Source organism: Myotis yumanensis, unplaced genomic scaffold (genome assembly GCF_028538775.1).
Source record: "Myotis yumanensis isolate MYYU_CA2020_CCGP unplaced genomic scaffold, mMyoYum1.0.hap1 SCAF_18, whole genome shotgun sequence".
Classification (NCBI taxonomy): domain Eukaryota; kingdom Metazoa; phylum Chordata; class Mammalia; order Chiroptera; family Vespertilionidae; genus Myotis; species Myotis yumanensis.
This window is the reverse complement of record NW_027223769.1, coordinates 23,526,814-23,544,354: the sequence shown is the minus strand read 5'-3', so window position 1 is coordinate 23,544,354 and position 17,541 is coordinate 23,526,814. Positions and strand designations below refer to the sequence as shown.

Here is a 17,541-nt window from a genome sequence, read left to right as displayed (position 1 = left end):
GCTGGGACTCACCTACCTGGGTTGGGCTGGGCTGGGTTAGGCTGATCTAGCCTGGGCTCACTCACGCTGGTAGGCTGGCAGAGTGCTGGCTGGTCTCGGTGCCTCAGCTGGGATGACTCCCTTCCAGCAGGCTAACCTAAGTGTGTTCTTGTGACAGAGGCAGGATTCTAAGAAAGAGAGCAAATGAGTAAATGGCCTGAAGGCCGAGGCATAGGACAATCACACCATCACTTCTACCACATACTATCCACCAAAGCAGACTGGCAGGGGAAGGGAGTGGGGGTACACGGACTCCATTTCTTTTTTTTTCTTTTTCTTTTTTTTTTTTTTTTTACTTCAGAGAAGAAGGGAGAAGGAGAGGGAGATAGAAACCTCAATGATGAAAGAGAATCACTGATCAGCTGCCTCCTGCACACTCCCAGTTGGGGATTGAGTTCGCAACCAGGGCATGTGCCCTTGACCGGACTCGAACCTGGGACCCTTCAGTCCGCAGGCCGACGCTCTATTCTTGATGAAAGGAGCTGCAGAGCATCATTGCAAAAGGCATGGATGGGGTGTGCACGTGAAGAATTGGGGCCACTTCTGCAACCAATCTATTACACCCACACAGAGCATTCTTCTCCCCAGAGTGGCCAGGCCTGACCGGAGGCCCAAGGGACACAGCACTGGACCACCTGCTCCAGCCTGACCACTTCCCTGCGAGCAGAGCTGGGCCGCAGGGGCCTCTGAGGCATTCCATGCAACCCCCACATCCTCGAGATGAGGAAACAAGGTCTCACGGGGGAGGCAGCTGGCCCCAGGCCACACGCCCAACTTCCCCCTCCTCCTGTGCATCAAGCCACTCTGTCCTCTGAGAACGTGGGGAGGGACAGTGAGCCGCCACCAAGAGTGAGTCACAGATGGTCTAGTCAAGAGGAGGTGGAAGGAAAGTAGGACTGAGTTTAGGCCACGGGAAAAGGGAGACAGACAAAAGCAGAAACAGGAATGAATTACTCTGGTGAATTCCACTAGCCCAGGGTCTGTATTTCTGAGTAAAATTTCACCCACCTCCTCTGTTCTATACGTGGAAAGACGACGCGAAACCTGGGGCACCTGAATAGCACAGGGCCCTCCCTTGGCCACGTTGGTGGAGTTGGTCTCATCAGAGAAGTGCTCTGGGTCAGAATGCTCGCGCCCTTGGCTGCCCTTCAGAACAAGTCCTCGCTGTAAAGGAGTCCCTGTTTCTCCAGCCCGTGACCCTGGGCGTGGCCTTGGGACGCGTTCTCACCTATGGATGTGCCTGTGCCTTGAGGCTTGTCCTCTCTCCGAGTCTTGGAAACACCTCCCGCCTCCTAGAGGAGGTGCTGCCGAGGTCCCCAGCATGTGAGTGAGACCAGCTGGCCCCAGGCACGTCAGCCCAGAAGCCCAGCCACCACACAGAATCTTGAGAAAGATTCAATGTTTGCTTTAAGCCACTAAGCTCCGGGGTAGTTTGTTACACAGCAAAAGCTAATCTCCGCAGCATGGGAACGGCCCATGTCTGCAAATGGCCTGTCAGGAGCCAGATCGATTCCAACCCAAAGCCTCCTCTGGGGGTGGCTCAGGGGACTCAGCGCCTCAGAATGAAGCTCCGGCCCAGGTCAGGAGGTCTCCGGGGACAAAGGTGCTAGCGCTGCCCTAGGCCCAGCCAGAAGCTCCTCTTGGAAGAGCAACTTTCTGGAATTCAGTGCTAATCAAGATGTTCTTTTTTTCCTCGGCCACACTTGAATTATTCTATAAAACCTTTTAGTATTCAAATTGTAATGGCAGACTCATGTAGTGGCCCCCCCCTATGACCATTACTCAGTTTCAAAAATCATCAGCCCTGGCCGGGTAGCTCAGTTGGTTAGAGCGTCATCCAGATACATCAAGGTTGTGGGTTTGATCCTGGACAGGGCACATACAAGAAGCATAAATAAGTGGAACAATAAAGCTATGTTCCCCTCCCTCTCTGTCTCTCTCTCCCTTCCTCCCTTCCTTCCTTCCTAAAATCAATTTTTAAAAAAAATCAATCCTCTGACATTCCTGTTTCACCCATTTCCCCCCAATTTTTTCCCTAGAGTATTTGTTAAATATATTTTTATTGATTTCAGAGAGGAAGGGAGAGAAACATCAATGATGAGAGAATCACCGATCGGTTGCCTCCTACACATCCCCTACTAGAGATCAAGCCTGCAACCCAGGCATGTGCCCTTGACCAGAATCGAACCTGGGACCCTTCAGTCCACAGGCCGACGCTCTATCCACTGAGCCAAACCAGCGAGGGCTCCCTAGAGCAGTGATGGCGAACCTTTTGAGCTCGGCCTGTCAGCATTTTGAAAAACCCTAACTTAACTCTGGTGCCGTGTCACATATAGAAATTTTTTGATATTTGCAACCATAGTAAAACAAAGATTTATACTTTTGATATTTATTTTATATATTTAAATGCCATTTAACAAAGAAAAATCAACGAAAAAAATGAGTTCGCGTGTCACCTCTGACACGCGTGTCATAGGTTCGCCATCACTGCCCTAGAGTATTTTAAAGCAACTTTCAGACATTCCATTTTACCAGTATGTAAGGATATTTGCTTTTTTGTTTTGTTTTGTTTAAATATATTTTTATTGGGTCCGCAGGCCGACGCTCTATCCACTGAGCCAAACCAGCTAGGGCAAGATTTTTAAAAATATATAATTACACTACTATTATTGCACATTCTCAAGTCAATAATTCCTTATATAATCTAATATAGAATCTATGTTCAATTTTTCCTGATTATTTTTTTAAATGTCCTTTTTTAAAGTTGCTTTTGTTCGAATTGTGGATGAAAAAGGGGCCACATACTAAACCTGACAAGCTCAGGGGAGGCCTGCAGAATGGGCCCTACAAACTCAGAAACCGAGAGTAACCACATGAAATGGTCTAAACATAAACATTTCTAACTAAAAGCAGGTCATGCAGGTAGTCACACCTGGGCATGCAGGTCCCTTGACGAAGGTCAACCTTTACCTTAAGTGAACCTGTGTTTTGCCTTTTTGCAACTAAGATAACATACTTCTGAGATGTCTGCGTAATCTCCTTCTCCAATCACCAGGCCTCAGACCCCTCATTGTTATCTTGTTCCTCGAATTCCACCTCTATGTGCTGTAAATGTCAATCATTAACTGCCCGCACCCACCAGTGTAAAAGAAGTGTTGTTCTCTCTTTTGCCTTTTTATCCAACCGCAGAGATTTCCCTGCTTTGCTTTCTCCTGCCCCCTTAATCTACCACCAACCGACTCCATATTAACCCCTCCTCCTTTTGACTCCTCCTTGTATTCTAATATATAAAATAAGCTGCAGCCCTAGCCAGTTTGGCTCAGTGGATAGAGCATCGGCCCATGGACTGAAGGGTCCTGGGTTCAATTCTGTTCAAGGGCACATGCCTGGGTTGTGGGCTCGATCCCCAGTAGGAGGTGTGCAGAAAGCAGCTGATCAATGATTCTCTCTTATCACTGATGTTTCTATCACTCCTTCTCCATTTCTCTCTGAAATCAGTAAAAATATATTTTAAAAAATAATAATAAAATAAAATAAGCTGTAAAACTGCCATTCTCCAGAGCGTTTTCTCAATCCTGGCAATTGTCAGCTTGACTCAAATAAACCTAAAAAAAATCTCTGCAAGTTTGGACATTTCTTATAAGATGACGGAATCAAGAGCCCCACAAGGTGGCTCACCTAGTGCTCTTGATTGATGTCTTTTACATCTTTTTCCTTTTAAAAAAAATTAAGATATAGCTCAACGACATAAAATTCAGCATTTCAAAGCATGCAATATAGTGTGTGGCGGGGGGGAGGTTGTGTGTGTTTTTTTTAGTTACTCAGAAAGTTGTGCAACAATCACCACAATCTAATTCCAGAACGGTTTCATCACCCCAAAAATAAACTCTGTATTCATTAGCAGTCACTGTCTATTTCCTGTTCCCCAGTCCCTGGCAACCAACCACTAACCTGCTCTATGGGTTGGCCTGTTCTGGACATTTCATACAAATGCAGTCATATGATGTGTGATCCTTTATGACTTACTTCTTTCATTGAGCATAATGTTTTCATTCGTTTTATAGCACATTATAAACTGAATGTTTGTATCTCCCCCCGCCACAAATCCACAGGTCAAACCCCTAACTCCCAGTGTGATGGTATTTGGCAACGGGAACTTTGGGAGATAATCAGTGTTGGATGAAGTCATGGGGGTGGGGCCCTCATGATGGGATTAGTGCCTATAAGAAGGGCTTGCTGTCTCTCCCTGCTCCCACAGAGGTCATGTGACCACACAGAGAAAGTAGCCTTCTGCAACCCAAGGGGAGAGTCCACATGAAACCAACCATGTGGCTCACACAGACACGGGGTATCCAACTGAGAGAGCATGGAGACAGAGGACAGGAGCAGGTGAATGGCGTCCATATTCAAGGTCAAACTGAGCAAGTCTGTTTCTCTGGCTTCTGTATGATTTCCTTGCCTTAGTCGTACTGAAAAAAAAAATCCCTGGACCAGATGCTTCAAAGCTGAAGGCCCAGGACCAGTGAAGAAAGCCTGGAAGATATTTGCATCAAATCACCTATATCTATGCCCTCCTCAGCCAGGTCCCGTCCACTGTCATAGGGGTCTCTTTCTTGGGATCAGAGAGGAGGGTAAAAGCTTCCCCAACTTCCCTGAACTTCTCCTCTTCCCGCTCCAGCGCTTCTCACTGGCTCCGCTGTGCCCAGCCACATGGTGCATCAAAGTCCACTTCCTATAAAGGTTCTTGATCTTGTCCTCAGGGGCTTTCATGTCCACTCCCAGAATCTTGTAGTAATATTTCCTCTTTTTATTTCTACTTATTGAGTTGAGAGAGAGAGAAAGAGAGAGAGAGAGAGGAAGAGGAGGGGGGGAGGGAGAGAGAAACATGGATTTATTGTTCTACTTTTATATGAATTCACTGGTTGCTTCCTGGCCAGGGCTAGGGATCTTTCCTTTTATCCTTCTCCAGTTCCAGCTGTGCATTTTTTAGTTGCTCCTGTTCGTGTGTTTTCTCTGCCCGATACACGTTTTCATAGGCCTCCTGCTTCTTCAGACCCTTGATCATGTACCTCAGTGTCCATGTAGCACTGAGCTCTTCTCCAGAAGGCTTTCACACACATGCCACCGAGCTTCCCTGCATCTGTGCAGTCTTCTATTGCATCATATGGTTCCCTAAGCTTGGAATGAACTGTACCCGAGAAGAATTTAGCATTCGTTTTTATAGTGTTGGGGTCTATCCCCAGGACTTTGATGGACTGTTCCTATGCTAGCTTGCAATTCCCTTCTTTAAATGCTTTATTCCCATCTCTCTTTGCTTTAAGTGTTTTGGCATTTCTGCAAGCCACGCAGGCCTTCTCGTGGTCAGGAGCCATCCTGAGAGCCTGTACAAAAAACTGAACCATCTTCTCGATATGGCCTCCGTAATACAGGCAAAGACCTCGGACATACAGAGCATCCACGTTGGTGGATCCATTTGTAAAATTGTCACCGGCCACCGACTGTGCTTCTGGAGAATGACCCAGCATGGCTAAATATTCTGCTTGGAGGATTTTGAAGCAATGGCAGGCAGGGGCAAATTTTAGGGCACAGGTCTATGCAAAGAGCAACCTTCCAAAAATCCCACTTCTCTAAATCCATTTCAGCTATTTTCCCCTAGTCCTTGACTGCATTCGCGTTCCCAAACTCCCGCCATGCCTGAGCATTTCTGTGATCCAGTTCCAGGGCTCTCTGGAAACTGACAAGCTGCTATTGCCACTCCCTAGACATAGGTGGCATTTGCCCTCTGGTAGACTTCCCCACCCAGCTGTCATCCAACCCTACTGACTACTGTGCATCTCCAAGGGCTTCCTAGAACTTGCTGAGCATCATCAAGTTGCTCAAGTCCCATAACATGGCTGTGGTTCTTACATAATAGTTATAAGCTTCATCGTAATCTTTCTTGGCATGATATGCATTTCCTTGTTCTTTGAAAGACTGCTTCTTTGTCATCCAGCAGCTCTGACTTGGTCACCACCATGACCACAATGCACCCCATGGCCACTATCTTACCACCAGGACCAGTACTCCATTCCTCTTTAGTATTGTCAAATAATATTCCACTGTATGGATAGATCACATTTTCTCTATCCATTCATCAGTGGATGGGCATTCAGGTTGTTTTCATATTTTGGCTATTAAGAAAAATACTAGAGGCCCAGTGCACAAAATTCATGCACTGGACGGGGGGGGGGGGGGGGGGGGGGGTTGTCCCTTAGCCCAGTCTGCACCCTCTCCAATCTGGGATTCCTCGGGGGATGTCCAACTGCTGGTTTAGGCCTGATCCCTGTGGGATTGGAAGGTTGCTCTTTGCATAGACCTGTGGGATTGGGCCTAAACTGGAAGTTAGACATCCCCCTCACAATCCAGGACTGTTGGCTCCCAACCACTCGCCTGCCTGCCTGCCTGATTGCCCCTAACTGCTTCTGCCTGCCAGCCTGATCACCCCCTAACCACTCCCCTGCCAGCCTGATCAACACCCAACTGCCCTCCCCTGCCAGCCAGTCACCCCAAACTTCCCTCCCCTGCCAGGCCAGTTGCCTCCAATTGCCCTCCCCTGCAGTCCTGGTCCCTCCCAACTGCCCTCCCCTACAGGCCTGGTCCTCCCCTAACTTCCCTCCCCTGCAGGCTGTTCACCCCTAACTGCCCTCCCCTGCCAGCCCAGTTCCCCGCAACTGCCCTCCCCTGCAGGCCTGGTCACCCCTAATTGCCCTCCCCTGCAGGCCCGGTCGCCCCTAACTGCCCTCCCCTGCTGGCCTGGTCACCCCTAACTGCCCTCCCCTGCCAGCCATCTTGTGGCGGCCAACTTGTGTGAGGATGTGGCAGTCAATTTGCATATTCCCTCCTTATTATATAGGATTGCTATCAACATTTGAGAACCAGTTTTTGTGTGGACATGTTTTATTTTTTTTTCTTTTAAAAAAATATTATAATAAGTATTACAAAGGGTATTACATATGTGTCCTTCCCCCACCCCCCCCACCCTTGACAATCCCCTGGCCTCCCTTACCCCCCAGTGTCTTATGTCCATTAGTTATGCTTATATGCATGCATACAAGTCCTCCGGTTGATCTCTTACTCCCCTCCTTCTGCCCCCCAACTCTCTCTGGCCTTCCCGCTGCAGTTTGACAATCTGTTTGAGGCAGCTCTGCCTCTGTATCTATTATTGTTCAAAAGTTTGTAATGGTCTTTATTATCCATGAATGAGTGAGATCATGTGGTATTTTTCCTTCATTGACTGGCTTATTTCACTTAGCATAATGCTCTCCAGTTCCATCCATGCTGTTGCAAATGGTAAGAGTTCCTTCTTTTTTACAGCAGCATAGTATTCCATCGTGTAGATGTACCACAGTTTTCTAATCCATTCATCTACTGATGGGCACTTAGGCTGTTTCCAGATCTTAGCTATGGTGAATTGTGCTGCTATGAACATAGGGGTGCACATATCCTTTCTGATTGGTGTTTTTGGTTTCTTGGGATATATTCCTAGAAGTGGGATCACAGGGTCAAATGGGAGTTCCATTTCCAGCTTTTTGAGGAAACTCCATACTGTCTTCCATAGTGGCTGCACCAGTCTGCATTCCCACCAGCAGTGCACAAGCGTTCCTTTTTCTCCACATCCTCTCCAGCACTTGTTGTTTGTTGATTTGTTGATGATAGCCAGTCTGACAGGTGTGAGATGGTACCTCATTGTTGTTTTGATTTGCATCTCTCGAATGATTAGTGACTTTGAGCATGTTTTCATATGTCTCTTGGCTTTCTGAATGTCCTCTTTTGAAAGGTGTCTATTTAGATCCTTTGCCCATTTTTTGATTGGATTGTTTATCTTCTTTTTGTTAAGTTGTATGAGTTCCCTATAAATTTTGGAGATTAGGCCCTTATCAGATATGACGTTGGCAAATATGTTTTCCCACGCAGTGGGTTTTCTTGTTGTTCTGTTGATGGTTTCTTTTGCTGTGCAGAAGCTTTTTATTTTGATGTAGTCCCATTTGTTCATTTTCTCTTTAGTTTCAACTGCCCTAGGAGCTGTATCAGTGAAGAAATTGCTTTGGCATATGTCTGAGATTTTGTTGCCTTTGGATTCTTCTAGAATTTTTATGGTTTCCTGTCATACATTTAAGTCCCTTTATCCATTTTGAGTTTATTCTTGTGTATGGTGTAATTTGGTGGTCTAGTTTCATTTTCTTGCATATATCTGTCCAATTTTCCCAACACCATTTATTGAAGAGACTATCTTGGCTCCATTGTATGTTCTTGCTTCCTTTGTCAAATATTAATTGAGCATATTGGGTTGGGCTAATTTCTGGACTCTCTATTCTGTTCCGCTGATCTATATGTCTGTTCTTGTGCCAGTACCAGGCAATTTTGAGAACAGTGGCTTTGTAATACAGTTTGATATCTGGCATTGAAATCCCACCTACTTTGTTCTTTCTCAGGATTGCCACAGCTATTCGGGGTCTTTTTTTATTCCAGATGAATTTTTGGAGAGTTCGCTCTAGATCTTTGAAGTAGGCCATTGGTATTTTAATGGAAAGTGCGTTGTATATATAGATTGCTTTGGGTAGTATGGACATTTTGATGATGTTGATTCTACCAATCTAAGAACATGGTATGTTCCTCCATCTCTTTATGTCTTCCTCTATCTCTTTTTTCAACGTCCTGTAGTTTTCTGAGTAGAGGTCTTTTACCTCTTTAGTTAAGTTGATTCCTAGGTATATTAATTTTTTTGGTGCAATGGTAAATGGGATTGTTTTTATAATCTCTCTTTCTGAAAGTTCACTATTGGTGTATAGAAATGCCTCAGATTTCTTGGGGTTAATTTTGTATCCTGCTACATTGCCAAATTCATGTATTAAGTCTAGTAGTTTTTTGATGGAGTCTCTAGGGTTTTGTATGTATAATATCATGTCGTCTGCAAATAAGGACAGTTTTGCTTCCTCTTTTCCAATTTGGATGCCTTTTATTTCTTCTTCTTGTCTAATTGCAATGGCTAATACTTCCAGGACTGTGTTGAACAGGAGTGGAGAGAGTGGGCATCCCTGTCTTGTTCCTGTTCTTAGGGGAAATGGTGTTAGTTTATGTCCATTGAGTATGATGTTGGCTGTGGGCCTGTCATATATGGCTTTTATTATGTTGAGGTATGATCCTTCTATTCCCACCTTGCTGAGAGTTTTTATCAGAAATGGGTGTTGGAGGGTGGACATGTTTTAAATTCTCTTGGTATATGCCTAGGAATGGGGTTTCTGGGTCACATGGTTGCTCTATGTTTAACTTTTTGAGGAGCTGCCAGTCTGTCTTCCGAAGCAGGTATACCGTTTTATATTTTCATCCGCAGTGTACGAGGGCTCCGATTTCTCCACAACCTCGCCAACACTTGCTATTATCCACCATTTTTGTCATACCCATCGTAGTGGGTGTGAATGGTATTTCACTGTGGTTCGATCTTCGTTTTCCTGGTGCCTAATAATGTTGAGCATCCTTTCATGTGCTTATGAGCCATTTGTGTATCTTCTTTGGAGAAATATCTATTCAAATCCTTTTCCCAAATTTAACTGGTTTATCTTTTTATTTTTGAATTGTAAGAGTTCTTTGTATATTCTGGATACTAGGCTCTTTTCCGATATATGATTTGTAAATATTTTCTCCCATTTTGTGGGTTGTCTTTTCACTTTCTTGATAGTGTTCCTTGATGTAAAAAATTTTTTAAGTTTGAAGAAGTCCAATTTATATTTTTCTTCTCTTTTTGGTGGCTTGTGCTTTTGGTGACGTATCTCAGAAGTCATTGTCAATACAAGGTCATAAATACATGCTTTTTTATTCTAAGAGTCTCATAGTTTTAGCTCTTATACCTAGATCTTTGATCCCTTTGGAATTAATTTATGATTATGGGGTGAGATACAAGCCTAACTTCATTCTTTGCATGTGGACATCCAGTTGTCCCAGCACCACTCTTTGAAAAGACTTCTTTTCCCCAGGAAATGCTCTTGGTTCACCAAAAATCAGTTGACCACAGAGGCATAAACAGATATGAATTTATTTCTGAATTCTCAATTCTATTCCATTGTTCTATTTGTCTACTTTATGCCAATACCATACTGTCTTGATTTCTGTAGCTTTGTAGTGTTGTGAATTCTTAAGACTTTTTAATATATAATAATGTACTTTTCCTTCCTGTTGTTGTTGAAGAAACTGGGTCACTTGTCCATGGACTCCCCAGATCCCGGATTTGGCGGGTTACATCACTGGCATGTCATTTAACATATTTATCGCTGTATTTCTAATATTCAGATTGAGAAGCTTCACTGGGCTCAGGTATAATTTTCCCAGGAGGTATTGCATTACATCAGGAGGCACAGAATGTCTGCTTGTTCCACTTTAGTGAGCTAATGTCTGCTCTTTCTTGCTGATCCACCCACTATAAACTTCTCCATCAACCTTCACCTGTCATCAGACACTGATGACTATAGCCTCGATCCAGTATTTCATTAGGTGATGACTTTCTAACTCTCTCTTTCCTTTTACATGTGTTACTGTGATTCTTCTATAACAGAATCTTTTCCTGCTATTGCTGAATAGCATTCCGTTGCACCAGGGTTTTTCAAGTGTGAGTAGGGCTGCGACCCACATCTGCATGCAGGTGTTCTGAGGACATATGTTTCATTTCTCTCAGGTAACCAGGTGCAAGTCCCTGGAGCTTTAACAATAAGAAACTGCCAAGCTGTTTTCCAAAGTGGCTGTTTGTCATGGTTGGGGCTACTCGGATTACCTCATCACTTGGCTAGTGGGAGTTCCTTCCCGTCGGTTCCTGTGCTGTTGACATGAGTGCGGTCGTCTTCAATAGCTTCCTCGCTTTCAGGTATGACTGGAGGTTCCACACTTCTCTCGTGTATTTTCTGTCTCAGACTTGAAATCAGCTCCTTTTCCAAATAACCCTTTCAGTGGGAAATGGTACTTCGAAACCACAGCCTGAATACTAAGTCTCGTTACTCCTCAGGTGTCAGTGTGCATGGGCCTTTTCAGCTCTAGGAAATTTATATTTTTTAGAAATAGGAAAATAAGTCATTCGTTTGTACATAAATCATTAGAATTATAAGGTTTTTAAAAACATCTTTAGGTTATTATTTGCATCTCTTTTGTCTTGTGCTGAAAATCTTGTTTCCTAATGACACGTAGATGATTATCCTTCTCTGTGTACAGTAGTTTCAAAATGGTAACAGTAATATAACTTCACCATAAGACAAGCCTGTAAGATTTCTCTGTGGTTCTTTTTATCTTAGGTTATATTCCCACTGGGAATATATAGTCAAAAGATCTTATATTTTCAGCTCTCACCAGGTAGCTCAGTTGGTTAGAGTGTTGAACCAATACATTGAGGTTGTGAGTTTGATCCCCTATTAGGGCACTTACAAGAAGCAACCAATGAATGCATAAATAACTGGAACAACAAACCGATGTATCTCCCTCTCTAATTAATCAATAAAAATTTTTTAAAGATCTTATATTTCCATTTCTCTCTTATTTTTAGGGATGTTAATTGGTTGTGTGTTTTAATTATATAAAGCCCTTTTATCATGCCAAAGTAAAAACTATCAAAGGTATGTTCAGAAAGGTCTAGCTTCTAGTCCCTATCTTTCTCCCCCGTTTCTCCCTCCCTGATAAACATTTTTATTAGTTTTTGGTTTATCCTTGCATTCTTTATGTTTTGAAATAGAAACATAATTTTTATAGTTCCTCTCTTTTTGCCTATAAGAGGTAGCCTGTTGCACATTTTACGCGTTGCTGTCTAAATGTTTTAAAATAAAACATGGATACATAACCAAAAACAAATGTAGGGTTACATACGTTATTATAAGAAAATCACACCTTAGAACTACCACCCAATGAAGAAGCAGAACCTGGCCTGCCACCCCGAAAGGCCCTCCCTCCCTAAGCCCCATCCCAATCACAGCTCCCAAAAGGAAGCATCGCCTGGCTGGGCTTCTTTCTGGTTTTATCAACCAAGTGTACATCCCTCGACACTACAGTTCAGCTGTTAGCTCTGTCCGTTTTTAAAATTTCATTTGTCTTTTGCGTCTCTTTTAACCTATGGGGTTTCCTCTCATCCTGTTCTTTCCCTTACAACTCATCTGTCGAGGAACCGGGACATCTGGCACGTAGCGTGCCCCATCTGGGCTCTGGTGGTCGCACACTGACCGTGCAATTCAGCACGTCCCTCTGTCCTCTCCATTTCTGCACATGGCGGTTGGGTCAGATTCAAGTTCAAACCCCTTGTCTCCAGGGCGGTGCCAGGTTCTTTCAACAGGAGACGTGTAACGTCTGGCTTTTCACTCTCTTCTGCTGTTGGCAGCCACTGGCGTGTAGAGCCCAGGCCCATTAATTCATCAAGGGCTGCCGGGCGATCTCCCCCCTCACCTCGCCTTCTGACCAAGCCTCTTCCCACCAGGCAAGCAGAGGCGGTCACAGACCCAGAGCTTTGCTCAGGTGTCTGACGCGAACCAGAGATTGTGCTTCCCTCCCACATCTGACCTCTCTCTGGAATGACAGGCTCTGGGCTCGCGTGGTGTGTTCTCAAACGCCTGCTTCTCGGAAAAGGATGGGCCGGGTTCCAGGCCGGCCCTGCCTTACACCTCCTCCTCCTTCAGCAACGGTGAGCGTTAACCCTCCCATTTTCTCAGGAAAGCCGCCCAGGCAGTTTCATCAAGCAAGACCCACTCATGCCTGGGTGTGCGGGCCAAACGCTTGCAGCAGGCAGGACACTCCTGGCAGGAGCTGCGCTCCGGGATCCGGGTCACCACATCTGGGAGGCTTGGCGCCCACACCAGATGCCTGGGGCATCCCCCAGGCTGGGGTATTGTCTTCCGTGAAGCAAAACATGAAAACCTGCCCAGTGCTACAGACAACAGAAGCATGAAACAGCAAGATGCCTTACTCAGCATTTCCTAGCCCAGAGCCAGATGTCTAACAACACTCTGCAGGCCAAATCTACGTATCTGCTTTTAAAATGTATTTTTATTGATTTGAGAGAGGAAAGGAGAAAGAGAAGGAGATAGAAACATCAATGATGGGAGAGAAGCATTGATCGGCTGCCTTCTGCACACCCCACCCTGGGGATCGAGCCCGCAGCCCGTGACCTAACCGGGAATTAAACCATGACCTCCTGATTCACAGGTCGGATGCTCAACCACTGAGCCACGCCAGCCAGGCCACATCTACATATCTTGAGACACATTTCTCTCATTTTCTCACCTTTTAAAATATATATATATTTTTTACTGATTCCAGAGAAGAAAAGAGATGGAGAGAGATGATGAGAGAGAATCACCGATTGGCTGCCTCCTGCACGCCCCCTACTGGGGATTGAGCCCGCAACCCGGGCATGTGCCCTGACCAGGAATCAAACCGTGACTTCCTGGTTCATAGGTCGACGCTCAACCACTGAGCCACACCGGCCAGGCTCAACTTTTTATTTAAATTGATTTGCAAAAAAACAACAACTTTATAACACTTTCACTAAGAGAAAAACAGTTCGGCTTTCCGTGCTGATAGAGCTCTCTTAAAACCCCCTGGACTTCCTGTAGGATGCATGGCCAGCATCACCCCCACAGCGTAACACAGTGCAAGAAGGCAAGGATCCTGTCTGCTCAGGGGAAATGGCATTGTGACAGGAAACACAGTGGCTATGGTGGGCAGACCAAGCTGATTTTCCACAAAAAGGTTAAAACTACAAAGAAGATTGTGCGGAGGCTGGAATGCGTGGAGCCAACTGCAGGTCTAAGAGAATGGCGGCCAGTAAGTGATGGGAGCATCCTGAACTGGGAGGAGCTAAAAGGGCCAAGTAGCAGTAAAAAAGAAGACTCTCTTACCCTTTGAGACAGCATGGAGGAGCCTGGAGAGTATTACGCTAAGTAAAACAAGTCGGTCAGAGAAAGACAAGTATCACATGATCTCACTCATATGTGGAATCTAAGTAACAAAATAAACCGATGAACGGAGTGGATCCAGAGACATGGAGGCATGGGACAGAGCGCAGAATCCCAGAGGGAAGGCGGGGGAGTGTGGGTGGGAGGTCATCAACCAAAGACCTTGTGTGCATATATGCACGGCCCATGGACACAGACAATAGGGTGGTGAAGGCTTGGGGGAGGGGGGGTGTTGGAGAACAAAGGGGACATATGTAATACTTTCAACAATAAAGACTTAAAAAAATAAATGAATAAAATAAAATAAAAAAGAGAAAGGGCCATCAATGTTTCTAACTCTCTATCCCTCTCCCTTCCTCGCTGTAAAAAAATCAATGAAATATATTTAAAAAAATTAAAAAGAGAGAGAGAGAGAGAGAGAAAACACAGTTTTCACTTACCAAAATGAGAAGGAAACCTCAAGGAAAAGTTAAATAATGAAATTAAATTCTAGCCAGAAAGCTTTGCCTGCTGATGGCTCTGAGGTAGGGATTTGCTCTTTTTTGAAAAGAGATGTTAGCAAAGGTTAAAGGAGTGTTAAAATGCATTAGCACAGACTGTCTTTGTCCCAGAGCAGTTCTCAGCCGGGAGGTGGATTTCTTCTCCAGGTGACATCTGCAATGTCTAGACACATTTTTGTCTGTCACAGCTGGGGGCAGAGGCCAGGATGCTGTAACACTCTACAAAGCCCAGGGCAGCCCCCCCACAACAAGGAACATTTTGGCCCCAAATGTCAATAGTGCTGAGGCCGAGAAACTGTGTTTTAGAGCATTAAGAAGGGTTGGAAAAGAACTGAAAAATCATTTCCTCCCTCTGGGATTCCATGTTATTTGATGCAGGATCCGGGTACTAGGTAACACCACCCATTAGCCAGGGCGCCTGACCCACACTCAGAGGCAACTGTCTACATACGAGATGTGGTGGAACCAAGGCTGACACCAGCCACTGGTGCTGAAAGAACGCTGTTACCGGGATGTCCACGGGCCCGGGGCAGTGAGCCAGGACAAGGGGAACAGGGAAACGGAGGCAGAGAGCTGAGCAAACTACAGCAGACACAGACGGTCACCGCCCCAGAGATAACCTCTAGGCCTCAGCTGTATGTCAGCTCCAGACCCAGAAAAGCAGCAAAACCAGATGGATGACACTGGGACCAGCTGCAATGATAATGATCCCCTGCCCTGACACTGGCCAATCAGTGGAGACCCCACCCTGAAGGAGCACTCCTAGAAAACTGATGCATGCTCTGCTGAAACCCTCCCCTCCTGACACCTCCCCTAAGACTCCCTCCTGCACGAGAGGTAAAGACAGAGGACCCAGGGCGCTCTCTCCCTCTGGGGAGCAGCACCTGACATCCCCTTTCCCTTCTCCTTCCCCCACAGGCATGTACCTCCTAAACTCCAAAGGACCCAACAAGCCTTGCAATCAGGGGAGCGATGGGCAGTGGCAGCTCCTTGCAGGCTAGTCCCCTGAACCTGTCCCCAAGGCCCTCTTTTCTCTGACTTCCCAGAGACCTAAGGCAGCACAGCCTAGGCGCTCCTGTGGCTTCTGCTGTGCTGAGCCCTGCTGTGTTTTACTGTCCCCAGCTCTAGTAAATGCTCCCTCACAGTTACCTGGACTCATGCTGTGAAATTCTTCCTGCATGAAGTCAAGAAGCCACACGCTACCGGCTGGTCCTGTGCAGACTTGCCAAGAGCCAGGTCCCCTTTCCGGTAACATCAGTGCTAGTCCCACTGCCATCCTTACAGTTAACGTTTATTAAGCACCTACTATGTGCAGTCACTGTGCTGAGAACTAGTAAGTCACTATTCCAGCGAGAGGCACACAGGCCAGTGGGGGAGGCAAGGAGGTAAATAAATGAGTAGAAAACGGTATCGTGAGAAAGTGCGTGCAGCTACTGGGAAGATGAGAAGCCACTGAGCAGGGGGCCAGGGGGTGAGCTGGGGGTCGGAAACAGAAAAGGTTTCCCAGGGAAGGTGATGCCTTGGTTCTCAACCCTCCCAATGAGCTCCCACCGGCTGGAAGCAGAGCTCATTCAAAACCAGCGCCTGGCGCCTGGCAGAGTGCACGAGTCCAGACCCTGTCGACACTAATTTGTAGAACGGATAACAATCCACAAATACACACTAAAATAATTTTAAAAAAAGAAAAGCTACAATACCCATACAATACCCATGGCGTTGCTATGTACACGTGAAGAAAGAAAACTGGAAACAACCTGAACGCCGAACCACAGGAAGGCAGTTAGCATAATCTGAGGACTAATTGCTGTTTGAAGGAGGGCTGACCATGTGGCAATGAGTTTGCAATCAGTGTAGCAAAATGATTACACCTTTTCTCCTGGTAGCAGCTGTGAGGATTAACCCTCCCATTCCTGGAGAAAAGCCAGGCTCAGAGAAGAGAGGAGAAAGGAGTCTTGACAACCAATGCTATGGGAACTACTGAAAGTCCTTATACACACTCAAAAAATTAAGTGTAACCCTTACCTCACACCATGCATAACTTGAAATGGACCACAACTTAATTGTAAAACCTAAAACTATAAAAATTCTAGAAGAAAACCTCAGGGAAAATCTTCGTGGCTTTGAGTTGGGAACATGATCTTAGATATGACACCAAAAGCATAAAACAATTTTTAAAAAATGAGGCTGTGCCCTAACCAGTTTGGCTCAGTGGATAGAGTGTCAGCCTGCGGACCAAAGGGTCCCGGGTTCGATTCCGGTCAAGGACACATGCCCGGTTGTGGGCTCGATCCCTAGTAGGGGGTGTGCAAGAGGCAGCTGATCCATGATTCTCTCTCATCACGGATGTTTCTCTCTCTCTCTCTCCCTCTCCCTTCCTATCTGAAATCAATAAACATATATTAAAAAAAAAAATGAGGCTGAGCAGTAGCAACAGGAACAAGTTAGAACAGCATATGTTGTTATCAGAGTATTCCTTTTATGGCTGTCATTTATTTATGACAAATGGCGTGGGTTTCCTACTTATAGAGCAACATAAAGTGTCCTTTTTAAAGAAACGTGGTTAGGTTTCTAAAATGTGAATGGCCCCATGGAACACACATGCAGACAGGATACAGACTGAAGGTGGAGAGGTGGGTTCAAATCCTGCCTCTTCCTGGCCTTGGGCAGGGTGAGGATTCTCTTCTTGCTTCAGGTTCCTCGTCAGGAAAACGGCTTCATATGAAATTCTGACCTCAAAGGGTTATGTCGGGATTTACCGAGTTTCTATAGAGAAAGCTTAGAGCCGGAGCTGGCATGGGGTGTGCAGTAGCTCAGCGCAGCAGGTTCTCATTTAACATCGCCGATAGGGTCTTGGAAACTGTGACTTTAAGCGAAACGATGTCTATCGAAACCAGTGTTGCCGCGAGCTAATTGAAATAAACAACAGCTAAGTTCCCGCGGCATATTTCTGGTCACAGAGAATCACTACACTTCTAAATAAAGACCAAAAACACCTCTAAGTATTAAACACTAAAGTAAGTATGAGCTTTACACACACTTAAGAAAGA

At 45.5% G+C, this 17,541-nt stretch overlaps 1 protein-coding gene and 1 pseudogene across 8 annotated transcripts in view; both read right to left on the bottom strand.

The window, feature by feature from the left end:
• Nucleotides 1-17,541, bottom strand: part of IL34 (interleukin 34) — a 67,467-nt gene that overhangs the window by 14,941 nt on the left and 34,985 nt on the right. For 6 of the 8 annotated variants that reach the window (XM_070398569.1, XM_070398568.1, XM_070398576.1 and 3 more), the window contains one exon: nucleotides 17-167. The gene's annotated coding sequence lies outside the window, so the exon portion shown is untranslated. Of the gene's footprint in view, nucleotides 1-12; nucleotides 168-10,840; nucleotides 11,097-17,541 lie in introns of all 8 variants that reach the window. The other 2 variants (XM_070398570.1, XM_070398575.1) reach the window with 2 other exon arrangements.
• LOC138997279 (dnaJ homolog subfamily C member 7 pseudogene) lies at nucleotides 4,373-6,104 on the bottom strand (annotated as a pseudogene).